Source organism: Ornithodoros turicata, chromosome 1 (genome assembly GCF_037126465.1).
Source record: "Ornithodoros turicata isolate Travis chromosome 1, ASM3712646v1, whole genome shotgun sequence".
NCBI lineage: Eukaryota > Metazoa > Arthropoda > Arachnida > Ixodida > Argasidae > Ornithodoros > Ornithodoros turicata.
In genome coordinates this window covers 160,745,804-160,762,659 of record NC_088201.1, presented here as the reverse complement: position 1 = coordinate 160,762,659, position 16,856 = coordinate 160,745,804, and the positions used below count along the sequence as shown (strand labels likewise).

General features: G+C 47.0%; 11 non-coding genes across 11 annotated transcripts; all 11 read left to right on the top strand.

Annotated features, from left to right (window-relative positions):
* Nucleotides 1-5,074: 5,074 nt before the first annotated feature.
* On the top strand, nt 5,075-5,148 carry Trnat-agu (transfer RNA threonine (anticodon AGU)). The gene has a single exon. It is a non-coding gene; the product is annotated as a tRNA-Thr (tRNA).
* Nucleotides 5,149-5,257: 109 nt separating this feature from the next.
* Nucleotides 5,258-5,331, top strand: Trnat-agu (transfer RNA threonine (anticodon AGU)). The gene has a single exon. It is a non-coding gene; the product is annotated as a tRNA-Thr (tRNA).
* An 849-nt stretch (nt 5,332-6,180) lies between these two features.
* Nucleotides 6,181-6,254, top strand: Trnat-agu (transfer RNA threonine (anticodon AGU)). The gene has a single exon. It is a non-coding gene; the product is annotated as a tRNA-Thr (tRNA).
* A 292-nt stretch (nt 6,255-6,546) lies between these two features.
* On the top strand, nt 6,547-6,620 carry Trnat-agu (transfer RNA threonine (anticodon AGU)). The gene has a single exon. It is a non-coding gene; the product is annotated as a tRNA-Thr (tRNA).
* Nucleotides 6,621-7,649: 1,029 nt separating this feature from the next.
* On the top strand, nt 7,650-7,723 carry Trnat-agu (transfer RNA threonine (anticodon AGU)). The gene has a single exon. It is a non-coding gene; the product is annotated as a tRNA-Thr (tRNA).
* Nucleotides 7,724-8,197: 474 nt separating this feature from the next.
* On the top strand, nt 8,198-8,270 carry Trnat-agu (transfer RNA threonine (anticodon AGU)). The gene has a single exon. It is a non-coding gene; the product is annotated as a tRNA-Thr (tRNA).
* A 475-nt stretch (nt 8,271-8,745) lies between these two features.
* Trnat-agu (transfer RNA threonine (anticodon AGU)) lies at nt 8,746-8,819 on the top strand. The gene has a single exon. It is a non-coding gene; the product is annotated as a tRNA-Thr (tRNA).
* A 290-nt stretch (nt 8,820-9,109) lies between these two features.
* Trnat-agu (transfer RNA threonine (anticodon AGU)) lies at nt 9,110-9,183 on the top strand. The gene has a single exon. It is a non-coding gene; the product is annotated as a tRNA-Thr (tRNA).
* A 5,744-nt stretch (nt 9,184-14,927) lies between these two features.
* On the top strand, nt 14,928-15,001 carry Trnat-agu (transfer RNA threonine (anticodon AGU)). The gene has a single exon. It is a non-coding gene; the product is annotated as a tRNA-Thr (tRNA).
* A 479-nt stretch (nt 15,002-15,480) lies between these two features.
* Nucleotides 15,481-15,554, top strand: Trnat-agu (transfer RNA threonine (anticodon AGU)). The gene has a single exon. It is a non-coding gene; the product is annotated as a tRNA-Thr (tRNA).
* Nucleotides 15,555-16,394: 840 nt separating this feature from the next.
* Nucleotides 16,395-16,468, top strand: Trnat-agu (transfer RNA threonine (anticodon AGU)). The gene has a single exon. It is a non-coding gene; the product is annotated as a tRNA-Thr (tRNA).
* The last annotated feature ends 388 nt before the right edge of the window (nt 16,469-16,856 follow it).

Here is a 16,856-nt window from a genome sequence, read left to right as displayed (position 1 = left end):
TGTGGCTTAGGTGGTGGAGTTCACTTCCGGTAGCGAAAGCGAACGGTTGTGGGCGGTATGAGCTCCGGCGGAGCGACGATGAGTGCTAACCCTAACAGGGTGGAAAACAGGAATGACAGAATTGCTGGGACTACAAAGGATTACAAGATGATCATGCCTACCGTACCTACAGGTAGTGTGTCTTTAAACACACTTTTCTTGCATGCTGACCCGACTGGAAGGCCATATAACCAACATCACTTTGCTGAAGTATTCAAGACCCTTGTAAATAAGGAAGATGTAGCCACGTTTGTGGTATATCAGTATAACCATGTGTGGAGCATCCGGTTTCATAGCAGCCTGGTGAAAGAAAGGATTTTAGCTCTCGGAGAACTAAGCGTAAAAGGGCGCAAATGCGTCATCATCGACCCCAACAAAAAATACGTTGAAGTGAAAATGCACTGGGTGCCGGGTGCCCTGCCCGACGAGGAAATACGACGAGGGTTGCAGCGTTTTGGTCAGGTTAAAGAGATCAACAGAGAAAAGTGGAAAGATTCCTTCTTCGATGGTGTAGAACCCACTACGAGACAATTCAATATTGAGTTAAAAGGAGGCATGACAGTTGACGACCTGCCACACCAAATGGCGCTCTGTGGGTGTCAAGTTCTACTGGCTGTTAAAGGAAGGGCACCGTTGTGCCTTCGGTGCAAGCAACTGGGACATATTCGCAAACAGTGTCAAACACCAAGGTGTGGGAAATGCAAGCGTTATGGTCACGACGATGTTGAGTGTGTAGTCACATACGCGTCGAAGACGAAGAAGGTCGTCCTGGACGAACCTGACTTATTCGACTTATTCCTAGCAGACGATAATGAAATGGTAGATGATGACTCGGCCGCAAAAAAAATGCGCCGCTACTGGAAACTGTGCTTAGTAGAACAAGCAGTAGCAATGCAAACGATAACGGAAATGATAATAACACGGTGGCTGATCCTATTGTGATGATGACGACTAGGAAATGGGAAATGATAAACACAAGGGGTGAGAAGAGTGGGAAGGATGTCGAACGTGAAAGCATAACCGGAAAGAAAATGAAAGGAGATCCGTTACAAAGCTTAACACCGCCATTAAGAGAAAGGGGTGCGTCGATGCTGGAAGACATGGAATTTGTGTCCAACTAAGTTCCAGATAAAGAGCCTTCCTTATGTCAATCACTTCGGAGACGGGAGCAGAATCTGATAACCGTGTTTAACTGCAGCTAATACATACATAAAATGCGTAGCGTCGTCGTGGGCACACTTAACGTAAGATGTCTCAGTTCGAGGAAGAAGCAATACCAAGTGCGAAGGTACTTGGAGAGGTTAACACACATAGATGTCCTCGGGATCCAAGAGACAAAAATCAGTGGAGAAGCTGAAACAACTGTCCTGGTTAAGGATTTGTTTGAAAAAAGCTACGACGTCGTGGTCAGCCACGCAGTGGGACAATCAGCCGGATGCTTGCTTTTGTTGAGGAAGGTCAACAGATTTGTCCCCATTTCACACGGAGTAGATAGCGAAGGGAGGCTTGCGTACATTGACGTCGTTATCGATAAATTGGAAGTATGGAGATTCATCAACATCTACGATCCGAATGAGAAAACTAAAAGAAAAGAACTTTTTCGAGTCATTGACGGAAGTTATCGGCAATGTAAAGAATTGCGTCTTATTAGGAGACTTTAACTGTACCATGCGGGAGGAAGACAGGTCTACAGACGGAAGTTCCCGGGACATAAGCCAACCGGTTCTAGAAGGAATTATTCGTAACCATAATCTACACGACGCTGCCGACAGCTGCCATGGAAATGTCCAAATGTACACACATTTTCAACGTAATTCCCACGCAAGACTGGATCGCATATACATATCTGAATGGTGCAATTTGAGAACGGCCAAGTATGAAGTTAAACCAGCCTATTTTAGTGACCATTGTCTTGTTACTGTAACTATCGGGGAAAAAGAAAATAAAATGCCAAGAGCAAACAAAAGGAAGTAGTGGAAATTAAATTTGAAGCTGCAGGAGGACGAGTCCTTCGTCGACAGAGTTAAGGAGGGAATCGTAGAAATGGCTACCAGCACAGACGAATGGTCTGTGGCATGGGATCTGTTCAAGCAGAAGATACGTGCAATCGCTATAGAAAAGAGCAGTGTTAGAAGCTTCCTTCAAAAACAACGTGAAAATGAACTAAACAGACAACTCTCTGAGGTACTCGAGATGGAATCCAAAGTGCCGGGATGCTGCAAGGACATCTTGGAGAAAACAAAAATGGAACTAGACATTATAAACGAAGAAAAATACAACGGTGCAAGAATTAGATCACGGGCTAAAATATTTCTTCCCGATGAGGCACCTGGTAAGAACTTCTGTTGGAAAGAGCGACAGCGGGGGAGACCGAAAAAGATTGATGAATTAATGTATAATGGAACTGTCATTTCAACGAGCAAAGAGATACTTGACATCTTCGAGAAGTACTATAAGGATTTGATCGGCACCAAGCGCAAGCCACGCAACGTTTCCCACTCGACGACAGATGAAATAGCGTTTCAAAAGTTAACAGAGCGGCAACGTGAAGAACTTGAAGCACCCATCACATTAGAGGAAATTCGACAAAGCATAGGATCACTTCCCCGAAATCGCACTGCGGGACCTGATGGACTAAGCGGTGAATTTTTTCAAACCTTCAAGGACTGGTTGCCTGTTGTGTTGTTAAACGTATACAGAGAATCCGAGACGAAAGAAGAATTTCCCCTGTCATTCAGACGAACGCACACGGTTCTTATTCCCAAAGTAAAGGAAGAAGGAAAAATCCCGCAAGTAACTGATTTCAGGCCGATAACACTCTGTAATGTAGATTATAAGATATACGCTAAAATCCTGGCATGCAGGCTACAAAAGGTCATTACAAACATCGTGGGTGAGCATCAAACCTGTGCTATCAAAGGAAGAAACATCCAATCAAACATACATGTGACAAGAACAGTCCTTGATCTGTGCAGACACGGGGGTGAACAGGTGGCAATGCTGCAGGCTGATTTATCAAAGGCCTTTGATAGAGTGGACCATGATTTCTTGGTCTCCTTTTTACAAAAAGTGAAAGTCTCCTTTCTCCTTTTTACAAAAAGTGAAACTGTGTTACCAGAATGTGGAAACTACCGTGCTAGTGAACAACCTGTGCACAGATGCAATACCGTTGATGTCATCTGTCAGACAAGGGTGTCCCTTGTCGCCTGCATTATTCAACATATACGTGGAATACTTGTGTCAAAGTGTTATTCAGAATAATAGTATCACAGGAGTTGTGCTCGGCGACTCGCATGTGAAGGTATTAGCCTACGCTGACGATATTGCCTTTTTTGCTAGGGACAAACCGAGCGTGAAAAATGTGTTACAGTGTATAGATCAGTTTTGTGAAAGGTCTGGGGCGGATCTCAACAAGACAAAGTCGTTAGGGATATGGGTTGGTGAATGGGGGTCCACACCAGAACGGTTTGAAGGGATCAGGTGGCAGAAGATGCCTGCAGAGTATCTAGGAGTACCCTTGGATAAGACCCGGAACACAAACCAGGTGTGGGACGAACAACGAAGACAGATGGAGAAGAGGGTTCAAGGCTGGAAACAAAGAAGATTGTCAATTTTTCAAAGAGCTTCAGTGTGCAATGTGTTCCTTGTTTCTAAACTGCTGTACTTGCTTCAAGTGATACAACTTTCGCGCAAGAACATTCAGAAGTTTCATAGATTGTTTGCAACCTATGTATGGATGTCGGGGTTTGAGTGCATGCGAAGGGACAATCTGTTCCACAGTGTCATGAAAGGTGGACTCGGATTACGTCATCTATTTGTCACCAAACTAGTGATGCGATTGCTCTTCTATAAGAAATGCAATCACCCTTTGTTAAGAACAGTGTTGCAGTCTGTTGGAAGTGTGCACTTGGCCGATATAACGGTTGCCACAGTAAACTGCACGTATCCTGTCACGGAATTTTACGCCGAAGTTGTAGAAAGCATTCGATTTCTTCTTGTTAAATTTTCACCGGAATATGTTTTTAGTGTACACCGCAAGAAGCTGTATCATGATTTGATTGATACACTGTTTCCTGTGCCTCTTTATAGGCTAGTATCATGTGACAGTGGAGATCAGGACATATTGTGTCGCGTCAGAAAGATGCCAATCAGACCACAAATCAAGACTTTCTTCTTCAAAGTACACACAAGAACCCTACCCGTTAAAGTATGGCTGGATCAAAAAGGGATTTTTGTACCTTGGACAACGATCTGTAGGTTCTGTAATACGCCTGAAACAATCGAACACCTTTTCTTGGATTGTACGGAAGCGCTTTTCTTTTGGGATGAGCTCAGCGTTAACTTAAAACGGTACATTCGGTTGGACCCCTATACGATGAGGTTTTTACCAAATGAGCTAACAGAAAACAACCGTGATGATATTGTGTGTATCATTTCCATGTTTTGTATATGGAAGGTGAGATTACTAGACAGGAATGAGGAGCCACTTAGCCCACCAATGTGCCTTTTTAAACAGGAAATCAGTGAAATGTATGCGATGGCCCAACATAGGGGCGCTGTGCCCAAGTGGTTAAGTTCATGTGTGCAAAGGTTGCTTCCGAGCCGGGAGACCGTTCTGCAAGTGTAATCTAGGTTGTCGTCTAGCATAATATCATGTTTGTATATATCTCATAGCTGTGGCTTAGGTGGTAAAGCGCCTGTCTAGTAAACAGGAGATCGAGGGTTCGACTCCCTCCGGTGCCTAACTGCTCCATCATTGTCGTGTTTATGTTGCAGTGTTTCTAGACTCTCTTGTTCACGCCCAGCTAGGGATTGTTACCTCCGCGACATCGCATTGTATTTTGCCTTCTATGGCGCCTTGGCTAAGGTGGTTGAAGCGCCTGTCTAGTAAACGGGAGATCGAGGGTTCGGCTCCCTCTGGTGCCTAACTGTCCCGTCGTTCTCGTGATTATGTTGCAGTTTTGGTAGACTCTCTTGTTCACGGCGTGCAAGGGATCGTTAGCTCCGCGAAATCGCATTGTGTTTTGCCTTTCATGGCGCCGTGGCTTAGGTGGTTAAAGCGCCTGTCTAGTAAACAGGAGATCGAGGGCTCGACTCCCTCCGGTGCCTAACTGTCACTTCATTGTCGTGTTTATGTTGCAGTTTTGGTAGACTCTCTTGTTCATGCCGTGCTAGGGATTGTTAGCTCCGCGAAATCGCATTGTATTTTGCCTTCCATGGCGCCGTGGCTTAGCTGGTTAAAGCGCCTGTCTAGTAAACAGGAGATCGAGGGTTCGACTCCCTCGGGTGCCTAACTGTCCCATCATTGCCGTGTTTATGTTGCAGTTTTGCTAGACTCTCTTGTTCACGCCCTGCTAGGGATCGTTAGCTCCGCGAACGAAATCGGATTGTATTTTGCCTTCCATGGCACCTTGGCTAAGGTGGTTAAAGCGCCTGTCTAGTAAACAGGAGATCGAGGGTTCGGCTCCCTCCGGTGCCTAACTGTCACTTTATTGTCGTGTTTATATTGCAGTTTTGGTAGACTCTCTTGTTCACGCCGTGCCAGGGATCGTTAGCTCCGCCACATCGCATTGTATTTTGCCTTCCATGGCTCTCTGGCTTAGGTGGTTAAAGCGCCTGTCTAGTAAACAGGAGATCGAGGGTTCGACTCCCTCCGGTGCCTAACTGCTCCATCATTGTCGTGTTTATGTTGCAGTGTTTCTAGACTCTCTTGTTCACGCCCTGCTAGGGATTGTTACCTCCGCGAAATCGCATTGTATTTTGCCTTCTATGGCGCTTTGGCTAAGGTGGTTGAAGGGCCTGTCTAGTAAACGGGAGATCGAGGGTTCGGCTCCCTCTGGTGCCTAACTGTCCCGTCGTTCTCGTGATTATGTTGCAGTTTTGGTAGACTCTCTTGTTCACGGCGTGCAAGGGATCGTTAGCTCCGCGAAATCGCATTGTGTTTTGCCTTTCATGGTGGCGTGGCTTAGGTGGTTAAAGCGCCTGTCTAGTAAACAGGAGATTGGGGGCTCGACTCCCTCCGGTGCCTAACTGTCACTTCATTGTCGTGTTTATGTTGCAGTTTTGCTAGACTCTCTTGTTCACGCCCTGCTAGGGATCGTTAGCTCCGCGAACGAAATCGGACTGCATTTTGCCTTCTATGGCGCCTTGGCTGAGGTGGTTAAAGCGCCTGTCTAGTAAACAGGAGATCGAGGGTTCGACTCCCTCCGGTGCCTAACTGTCACTTCATTGTCGTGTTTATGTTGCAGTTTTGGTAGACTCTCTTGTTCACGCTGTGCTAGGGATCGTTAGCTCCGCCACATCGCATTGTATTTTGCCTTCCATGGCTCTCTGGCTTAGGTGGTTAAAGCGCCTGTCAAGTAAACAGGAGATCCAGGGTTCGACTCCCTCCGGTGCCTAACTGCCCTATCATTGTCGTGTTTATGTTGCAGTGTTTCTAGACTCTCTTGTTCACGCCCTGCTAGGGATTGTTACCTCCGCGAAATCGCATTGTATTTTTCCTTCCATGGCGCCGTAGCTTAGGTGGTTAAAGCGCCTATCTAGTAAACAGGTGATCGAGGGTTCGACTCCCTCGGGTGCCTAACTGTCCCATCGTTGCCGTGTTTATGTTGTAGTTTTGCTAGACTCTCTTGTTCACGCCCTGCTAGGGATCGTTAGCTCCGCGAACGAAATCGGATTGTATTTTGCTTCCATGGCGCCTTGGCTAAGGTGGTTAAAGCGCCTGTCTAGTAAACAGGAGATCGAGGGTTCGGCTCCCTCCGGTGCCTAACTGTCACTTTATTGTCGTGTTTATGTTGCAGTTTTGGTAGACTCTCTTGTTCACGCCGTGCCAGGGATCGTTAGCTCCGCCACATCGCATTGTATTTTGTCTTCCATGGCTCTCTGGCTTAGGTGGTTAAAGCACCTGTCTAGTAAACAGGATCTCGAGGGTTTGACTCCCTCCGGTGCCTAACTGTCCCATCATTGTCGTGTTTATGTTGCAGTTTTGGTAGACTCTCTTGTTCACGCCCTCCAAGGGATCGTTAGCTCCGCGACATCGCATTGTATTTTGCTTTCTATGGCGCCTTGGCTAAGGTGGTTGAAGCGCCTGCCTAGTAAACGGGAGATCGAGGGTTCGGCTCCCTCCGGTGCCTAACTGTCCCATCATTGTCGTGTTTATGTTGCAGTTTTGGTAGACTCTCTTGTTCACGCCCTCCAAGGGATCGTTAGCTCCGCGACATCGCATTGTATTTTGCTTTCTATGGCGCCTTGGCTAAGGCGGTTGAAGCGCCTATCTAGTAAACAGTAGATCGAGGGTTCGACTCCCTCGGGTGCCTAACTGTCCCATCATTGCCGTGTTTATGTTGTAGTTTTGCTAGACTCTCTTGTTCACGCCCTGCTAGGGATCGTTAGCTCCGCGAGCGAAATCGGATCGTATTTTGCTTCCATGGCGTCTTGGCTAAGGGGGTTAAAGCGCCTGTCTAGTAAACAGGAGATCGAGGGCTCGACTCCCTCCGGTGCCTAACTGTCCCGTCATTGTCGTATTTATGTTGCAGTTTTGGTAGACTCTCTTGTTCGCGCCGTGCCAAGGATTGTTAGCTCCGCCACATCGCATTGTATTTTCCTTCCATGGCGCCGTGGCTTAGGTGGTTAAAGCGCCTGTCTAGTAAACAGGATCTCGAGGGTTTGACTCCCTCCGGTGCCTAACTGTCCCATAATTGTCGTGTTTATGTTGCAGTTTTGGTAGACTCTCTTGTTCACGCCCTCCAAGGGATCGTTAGCTCCGCGGCATCGCACTGTATTTTGCTTTCTATGGCGCCTTGGCTAAGGTGGTTGAAGCGCCTGCCTACTAAACGGGAGATCGAGGGTTCGGCTCCCTCCGGTGCCTAACTGTCAGTTTATTGTCGTGTTTATGTTGCAGTTTTGGTAGACTCTCTTGTTCACGGCGTGCAAGGGATCGTTAGCTCCGCGAAATCGCATTGTGTTTTGCCTTTCATGGCGACGTGGCTTAGGTGGTTAAAGCGCCTGTCTAGTAAACAGGAGATCGAGGGTTCGACTCCCTCGGGTGCCTAACTGTCCCATCATTGCCGTGTTTATGTTGCAGTTTTGGTAGACTCTCTTGTTCACGCCGTGCCAGGGATCGTTAGCTCCCCACATCGCATTGTATTTTTCGCTCCATGGCGCTGTGGCTTAGATGGTAAAGCGCCTGTCTAGTAAACAGGAGATCGAGGGTTCGACTCCCTCCGGTGCCTAACTGCTCCATCATTGTCGTGTTTATGTTGCAGCGTTTCTAGACTCTCTTGTTCACGCCCTGCTAGGGATTGTTACCTCCGCGACATCGCATTGTATTTTGCCTTCTATGGCGCCTTGGCTAAGGTGGTTGAAGCGCCTGTCTAGTAAACGGGAGATCGAGGGTTCGGCTCCCTCTGGTGCCTAACTGTCCCATCATTGTCGTGTTTATGTTGCAGTTTTGGTAGACTCTCTTGTTCACGCCCTCCAAGGGATCGTTAGCTCCGCGACATCGCATTGTATTTTGCTTTCTATGGCGCCTTGGCTAAGGTGGTTGAAGCGCCTGCCTAGTAAACGGGAGATCGAGGGTTCGGCTCCCTCCGGTGCCTAACTGTCCCGTCGTTGTCGTGTTTATGTTGCAGTTTTGGTAGACTCTCTTGTTCACGGCGTGCAAGGGATCGTTAGCTCCGCGAAATCGCATTGTGTTTTGCCTTTCATGGCGCCGTGGCTTAGGTGGTTAAAGCGCCTGTCTAGTAAACAGGAGATCGAGGTTTCGACTCCCTCGGGTGCCTAACTGTCCCATCATTGCCGTGTTTATGTTGCAGTTTTGGTAGACTCTCTTGTTCACGCCGTGCCAGGGATCGTTAGCTCCCCACATCGCATTGTATTTTTCGCTCCATGGCGCTGTAGCTTAGGTGGTAAAGCGCCTGTCTAGTAAACAGGAAATCGAGGGCTCGACTCCCTCCGGTGCCTAACTGCCCTATCATTGTCGTGTTTATGTTGCAGTGTTTCTAGACTCTCTTGTTCACGCCCTGCTAGGGATTGTTACCTCCGCGAAATCGCATTGTATTTTTCCTTCCATGGCGCCGTAGCTTAGGTGGTTAAAGCGCCTATCTAGTAAACAGGAGATCGAGGGTTCGACTCCCTCGGGTGCCTAACTGTCCCATCATTGCCGTGTTTATGTTTTAGTTTTGCTAGACTCTCTTGTTCACGCCCTGCTAGGGATCGTTAGCTCCGCGAACGAAATCGGATTGTATTTTGCTTCCATGGCGCCTTGGCTAAGGTGGTTAAAGCGCCTGTCTAGTAAACTGGAGATCGAGGGTTCGGCTCCCTCCGGTGCCTAACTGTCACTTTATTGTCGTGTTTATGTTGCAGTTTTGGTAGACTCTCTTGTTCACGCCGTGCCAGGGATCGTTAGGTCCGCCACATCGCATTGTATTTTGCCTTCCATGGCTCTCTGGCTTAGGGGGTTAAAGCGCCTGTCTAGTAAACAGGAGATCGAGGGTTCGACTCCCTCCGGTGCCTAACTGCTCCATCATTGTCGTGTTTATGTTGCAGTGTTTCTAGACTCTCTTGTTCACGCCCTGCTAGGGATTGTTACCTCCGCGACATCGCATTGTATTTTGCCTTCTATGGCGCCTTGGCTAAGGTGGTTGAAGCGCCTGTCTAGTAAACTCCCGGGAGATCGAGGGTTCGGCTCCCTCCGGTGCCTAACTGTCCCGTTATTGTCGTGTTTATGTTGCAGTTTTGGTACACTCTCTTGTTCATGCCGTACAAGGGTTCGTTAGCTCCGCCACATCGCATTGTATTTTGCCTTCCATGGCTCTCTGGCTTAACAGGATCCTACTTCCGGCTGCGAAGGCAAACGGTCGTGGTTATCATGAGCTGCTCGGGAGCGGTTTCAACGGCTAGGCATAGCCGGGCTAATACAGTACAGGTAGAAACGAAGGATAAACCTGGATATCGTCTCATCATGCCACCATTACCTACAGGCAAGGTTGCTCGGAATACGCTTTTTTTGCACGCAGACCCGAGTGGAAGACCTTATAATGTGCACCATTTTGGTGAAGCCCTTGAGGGAAAAGTGACTAAGGAAGATGTGGCGAACTTCGGAGTGTACCAGTACAATCACGTTTGCACCATATGTTTTCACCATGGTGTAGCGAAGGACAAATTATTGGCAATCGGCGAAATAGAAGTGAAAGGAAGAAAATGCAAAATAATTGATCCTAATGTGAAAGATATCACCGTTAAAGTGCACTGGACACCGAGAAACATTCCGGATGAAGCAGTGATTCGAACCTTATCAGCCTTCGGAAAGGTGAAAGAAGTGAACCGGCAAAAGTGGAGGACTTCATTCTTTGAAGGGGTGGAATCAACAACGCGGGAAGTGATCGTGGAATTGAAGGAAAATGTTTCTGTTGACGACATGCCCCACTTAACCTACGTAGCGGGATGCCAAGTGCTATTAGACATACAGGGACGTGGCCCGTATGTTTGAGATGCAAGCAGGTAGGCCACATTAGAAAGGCTTGCAATACACCATGGTGTAAAAAATGTAGGAAATATGGGCATCGGGATGAAGAATGTGTGTCTACGTATGCATCGCGAACCAAACAGAGGGAAGATCCTGCAAGAGAAATGCATGTGGAGGACACGGACAGCGACATCCAGATATATGAAAAAGAAGAGAAGAATGAACAAAGAAATGAATTCAATGGAAACGGAGATATAGCGACAAACATGGAAGTAGATAATGAGAAGCAAGGCTCTGAATTGCAGCGTGACGACCAGCAACCAACGAGAAGATGGGTTAGTGGAATATTACAAGCAAGCAGTGTTTCTGCCGGCAATGAAAATGAACAACGTGGATCTACGTCCTGTGCGAAACGACTCAAGCAGGTCGATTTCAACGTAACTTCTCCTCTTACACCCCAAGAAATCGGAGCGTCGTGTTTGGATAACGTGCCTTTTGGAAATATATAGCAGCGGTGCGTTCCCCCTTCAACCTCATAACAGCTGAAAACACGTTAAGTATGCACCACTTCAATTTTTGCAGACACACCATTGCATGAAAGAAAAAACTATTACTGTGGCTACTTCAAACATAAGAGGACTGAATTCACGGAAAAAGCAATATCAGCTGAAGCGTTATCTGGAAAATTTCCCAAACCTAGATCTGATAGCGATACAGGAGACAAAAATAAGTTCTCAAGAAGCCACTGAAGATTTAATCACCAACGTGTTTCAACAGAGCTATGATGTTGTCGTCAGCCATGCAGATGGCTACTCGGCGGGAACATTATTATGTTTAAAAAAGAGAGAAGATATGATACCGCTGCAATATGCAACTGATGATCAAGGCAGGGCAGCTCGTCTCGATGTCCTCATAGATAACGACCTGTGGCGGTTTATTGCTGTGTACGCACCTAATGAAGCTCAAGAAAGAGACGCTTTCTTCGAATCGCTGACAAAGGTTATAACAGAAGTTGACAACACAGTGCTCCTGGGTGACTTTAACTGCACCTTGAAAGATAACGACAGAAGTAATGTAAAAGGGACAACTGATAAAGGTACAGAAGCTTTACGAAGCATAATACGAAACTCAGGCATAATAGACGCACTTGAATATGCAGCGCCAAAGACACAGAGATTTACTCATTTCCAAAAGAATGTCCATGCTGGGTTAGATCGTGTGTATGTTACGGCGTCAAGTACGAAGAAAGTCTACAAATACCGGGTGGAACCAGTGTACTTCAGTGATCATAGTCTCGTGGAAGTTACATTGGGAAAATCCGAGCCTTTAGAATCATACAAGCAAGGATGGGTGCTTTGGAAATTTAATGTGAAATTGTTGGAAGACCAGAAATTCGTGGATGATGTCAAGAAAGAAATCGCAAAGATCATACCAGGCAGTGGAACCCAGATTTTATTCTGGGAACAATTCAAGCAGCGAATACGATTCCTTGCTATCGAGAGAAGCAGCATCATAGTGTACCAAGCAAGATGGCGTGAAGACGAATTAAAGAAAAAACTGCACAGTGTCACGTTATTGGAATCGGAAAGTCCAGGAAGATACTATAAAGAAATGGAAGATATAAAATACGAGCTTGAATTGATAAATCACTCCAAATATGAAGGCGCAAAAATTACGGCAAGATCACAGCAATTTCTTCCAGATGAGCTACCTGGTAAACGGCATTTCACTCAAGAAATGCAATATGCGAAGAAGAAAGTTATACAAGAAATCCAGCATGAAGGAAAAATAATCAGTGAACAGATAGAAATACACAGATGCTTCGAAGAATATTATGAAGAATTAATAGGTAAAGAAAGAAAATCGAAACTGACGGACTGTGAAAACCAATGGAAGCTGACGCAGCTAACAATGGAAGACCAAGAAATGTTAGACCAGCCATTACAACTACAAGAGATAAGAGCGGCAATGACATCATTGGGAAAGAACAAGACACCGGGACTTGACAGGCTAGGGGCCGAGTTCTATCAAAAGTTTGCCGATTTGTTATCACCGGTGTTATTAGAAGTATATCAGGAAGCCGAAAGAGAAGGATTGCTACCTGGATCGTTTCGACGATCACACACCGTCCTAATACTGAAGAAAAAGGCAGAAGGAAGAATACCATGTGTCGCAGACTACAGGCCAATCACACTCAGCAATGTAGATTATAAACTCTATGCCAAAGTCCTCGCAGCTAGGCTGCAGAAAGTCATGGGAACCCTCGTCGCAAATCATCAGACCTGTGCCATCAGGGGTAGAAGCATCCAAACGAACATTCATGTGCTCCGTACTGTAATTGATGTATGCAGGCAAGAAGGAGATCAGGCGGCAGTCATTGAGGCCGACTTATTGAACGCCTTTGACCGTGTGAGTCATGATTTCTTATTTTCCACTCTCCAGCAGATGAATGTCGGAAAGGTGTTCACGGAACGTCTTCGTCTCTGTTACAACGCGGTGACGACGAAACTAGTAATTAATAATAAGTGCACACGTGCAATCCAACTGAAATCATAGGTACGACAGGGGTGCCCATTATCCCCACTACTCTTCGACCTCTATATAGAACCACTGTGCCAAAGAGTTTTAAGCAACATGGATATAAGAGGCTATCACCTGGGTGACAGCATAGTGAAGGTCTTGGCTTACGCTGATGACCTGACGTTTGTGGTTGCGGGCAAAAAGAGTGTTGCGGGAGTGCTGAAGGAAATTGAAGAATTCTGTAAGTTGTCGGGTGCCAGGCTTAATAAGGAAAAATCAGTTGGTATATGGGCTGGACAATGGGGCTCTACACCAAAGATGTATGAGGGTATAAAGTGGCAGTGTAATCCGACTGTATACTTAGGTGTCCCCCTGCAGGAAACCAGAAACACTAATGGGATGTGGACAGAACTGTGTAAAAAGGTGCAAATTCGTGCAAACATGTGCAAAGGGAGAGAGCTGTCCATCTTCCAAAGGGCAAGTGTCTGCAATGTGTTCCTTGTGGCAAAAGTTGTCTACCTGTTACAAGTGATGCAGTGTTCGAGGAGCAAAATTCAACAACTTCACCGTGTGTTTGCAACACTGATATGGAAATCAAACATCGAGGCAATGCGAAGGAACAACTTGTTCAAAGCAATACGTGATGGGGGAGTAGGGCTACAGCATCTGTTTGTCCAAAAACTACTTATGAGGCTCTTTTTCTTTCGCAAATGCAGGCACCCTGTTTTGTGTGAAATGCTGCAGAGTGTTGGACAGGTATATCTACCGCAGATCGTGGTAGGGACTGTGAAACGTACGTTTGTGTTGTCTGGATTCTACAGTGATGTGGTGGAAAGTATAAGGTTCCTACTGACTAGGTTTACAAGAGACTATGTGTTCAGTGTGTCAAGAAGCAAGCTAAGAGCGGATCTCATTGAATGCCTCTTTCCAACTCCAATATACAGACAAATTCCGAGTGACTGGCCAGGTACTGATGTACTTTGCCGTGTTAGGAAAATGCCGATTAAGCCAGCGCTAAAAACATTTTTCTTCAAGATACATACAAACACGTTGCCCGTGAAATCGTGGCTGGCAGCGAAAGGAATATTCGTACCATGGTCAGTTAACTGTCGTTACTGCAGAGAACCTGAAACTATTGAACACATTTTTCTTTATTGTACAGAGGCCCAGTTCCTGTCGCAAGACCTAAGTATATTAATTCGGAAAAGTTTGCGACTTAATCCCCACACGATGCGCTACTTACCCTTAGCAGGGAAGAAAGGGCCACGATATGACGTCCTGTGTGTAGTCGCATTGTACTCATTATGGAAAGTCATCATTGCTGGCAGAAACGAGGAGCCCATGAGACCACCGATGGTATATTTAAGAGAAGAACTAAGACAAATGAAACGATATGCTGAATGCAGAGGAGAAGTACCGGAATGGCTTGAACAATTCTGTGGCTGTGTTGCTCCAAGTCGGAGTCCACTCTTTTAAATGCAAGTGTTTTTAATCTGATGTCAAGTTAAAATGTATCAAAATAAAAAGGTCTAAAAAAAGCTCTCTGGCTTAGGTGGTTAAAGCGCCTGTCTAGTAAACAGGAGATCCAGGGTTCGACTCCCTCCGGTGCCTAACTGCCCCATCATTGTCGTGTTTATGTTGCAGTGTTTCTAGACTCTCTTGTTCACGCCCTGCTAGGGATTGTTACCTCCGCGAAATCGCATTGTATTTTTCCTTCCATGGCGCCGTGGCTTAGGTGGTTAAAGCGCCGGTCTAGTAAACAGGATCTCGAGGGTTTGACTCCTTCCGGTGCCTAACTGTCCCATCATTGTCGTGTTTATGTTGCAGTTTTGGTAGACTCTCTTGTTCACGCCGTGCCAGGGATCGTTAGCTCCGCCACATCGCATTGTATCTTTCCTTCCATGGCGCCGTGGCTTAGGTGGTTAAAGCGCCTGTCTAGTAAACAGGAGATCGAGGGTTCGACTCCCTCCGGTGCCTAACTGTCCCATCATTGTCGTGTTTATGTTGCAGTTTTGGTAGACTCTCTTGTTCACGCCCTCCAAGGGATCGTTAGCTCCGCGGCATGGCATTGTATTTTGCCTTCCATGGCGCCTTGGCTAAGGTGGTTGAAGCGCCTGTCTAGTAAACTCCCGGGAGATCGAGGGTTCGGCTCCCTCCGGTGCCTAACTGTCCCATCATTGTCGTGTTTATGTTGCAGTTTTGCTAGACTCTCTTGTTCACGCCCTCCAAGGGATCGTTAGCTCCGCGAAATCGCATTGTATTTTGCCTTCCATGGCGCCGTGGCTTAGGTGGTTAAAGCGCATGTCTAGTAAACAGGAGATCGAGGGTTCGACTCCCTCCGATGCCTAACTGTCCCGTCATTGTCGTGTTTATGTTGCAGTTTTGGTAGACTCTCTTGTTCACGCCGTGCCAGGGATCGTTAGCTCCGCCACATGGCATTGTATTTTTCCTTCCATTGCGCCGTGGCTTAGGTGGTTAAAGCGCCTGTCCAGTAAACAGGAGATCGAGGGTTCGACTCCCTCCGGTGCCTAACTGTCTCATCATTGTCGTGTTTATGTTGCAGTTTTGGTAGACTCTCTTGTTCACGCCCTCCAAGGGATCGTTAGCTCCGCGACATCGCATTATATTTCGCCTTCCATGGCTCTCCTGCTTAGGTGGTTAAAGCGCCTGTCTAGTAAACAGGAGATCTAGGGTTCGACTCCCTCCGGTGCCTAACTGCCCCATCATTGTCGTGTTTATGTTGCAGTGTTTCTAGACTTTCTTGTTCACGCCCTGCTAGGGATTGTTACCTCCGCGAAATCGCATTGTATTTTTCCTTCCATGGCGCCGTAGCTTAGGTGGTTAAACCGCCTATCTAGTAAACAGGAGATCGAGGGTTCGACTCCCTCCGGTGCCTAACTGTCCCATCATCGTTGTGTTTATGTTGCAGTTTTGGTAGACTCTCTTGTTCACGCCCTCCAAGGGATCGTTAGCTCCGCGACATCGCATTATATTTTGCCTTCCATGGCGCCTTGGCTAAGGTGGTTAAAGCGCCTGTCTAGTAAACAGGAGATCGAGGGTTCGGCTCCCTCCGGTGCCTAACTGTCACTTTATTGTCGTGTTTATGTTGCAGTTTTGGTAGACTCTCTTGTTCACGCCGTGCCAGGGTCGTTAGCTCCGCCACATCGCATTGTATTTTGCCTTCCATGGCTCTCTGGCTTAGGTGGTTAAAGCGCCTGTCTAGTAAACAGGAGATCCAGGGTTCGACTCCCTCCGGTGCCTAACTACCGAATCATTGTCGTGTTTATGTTGCAGTGTTTCTAGACTCTCTTGTTCACGCCCTGCTAGGGATTGTTACCTCCGCGAAATCGCATTGTATTTTGGCTTCCATGGCGCCGTGGCTTAGGTGGTTAAAGCGCCTGTCCAGTAAACAGGAGATCGAGGGCTCGACTCCCTCCGGTGCCTAACTGTCCCGTCATTGTCGTGTTTATGTTGCAGTTTTGGTAGACTCTCTTGTTCACGCCGTGCCGAGGATTGTTAGCTCCGCCACATCGCATTGTATTTTTCCTTCCATGGCGCCGTGGCTTAGGTGGTTAAAGCGCCTGTCCAGTAAACAGGATCTCGAGGGTTTGACTCCCTCCGGTGCCTAACTGTCCCATCATTGTCGTGTTTATGTTGCAGTTCTGGTAGACTCTCTTGTTCACGCCCTCCAAGGGATCGTTAGCTCCGCGACATCGCATTATATTTTGCCTTCCATGGCGCCTTGGCTAAGGTGGTTAAAGCGCCTGTCTAGTAAACAGGAGATCGAGGGTTCGGCTCCCTCCGGTGCCTAACTGTCACTTTATTGTCGTGT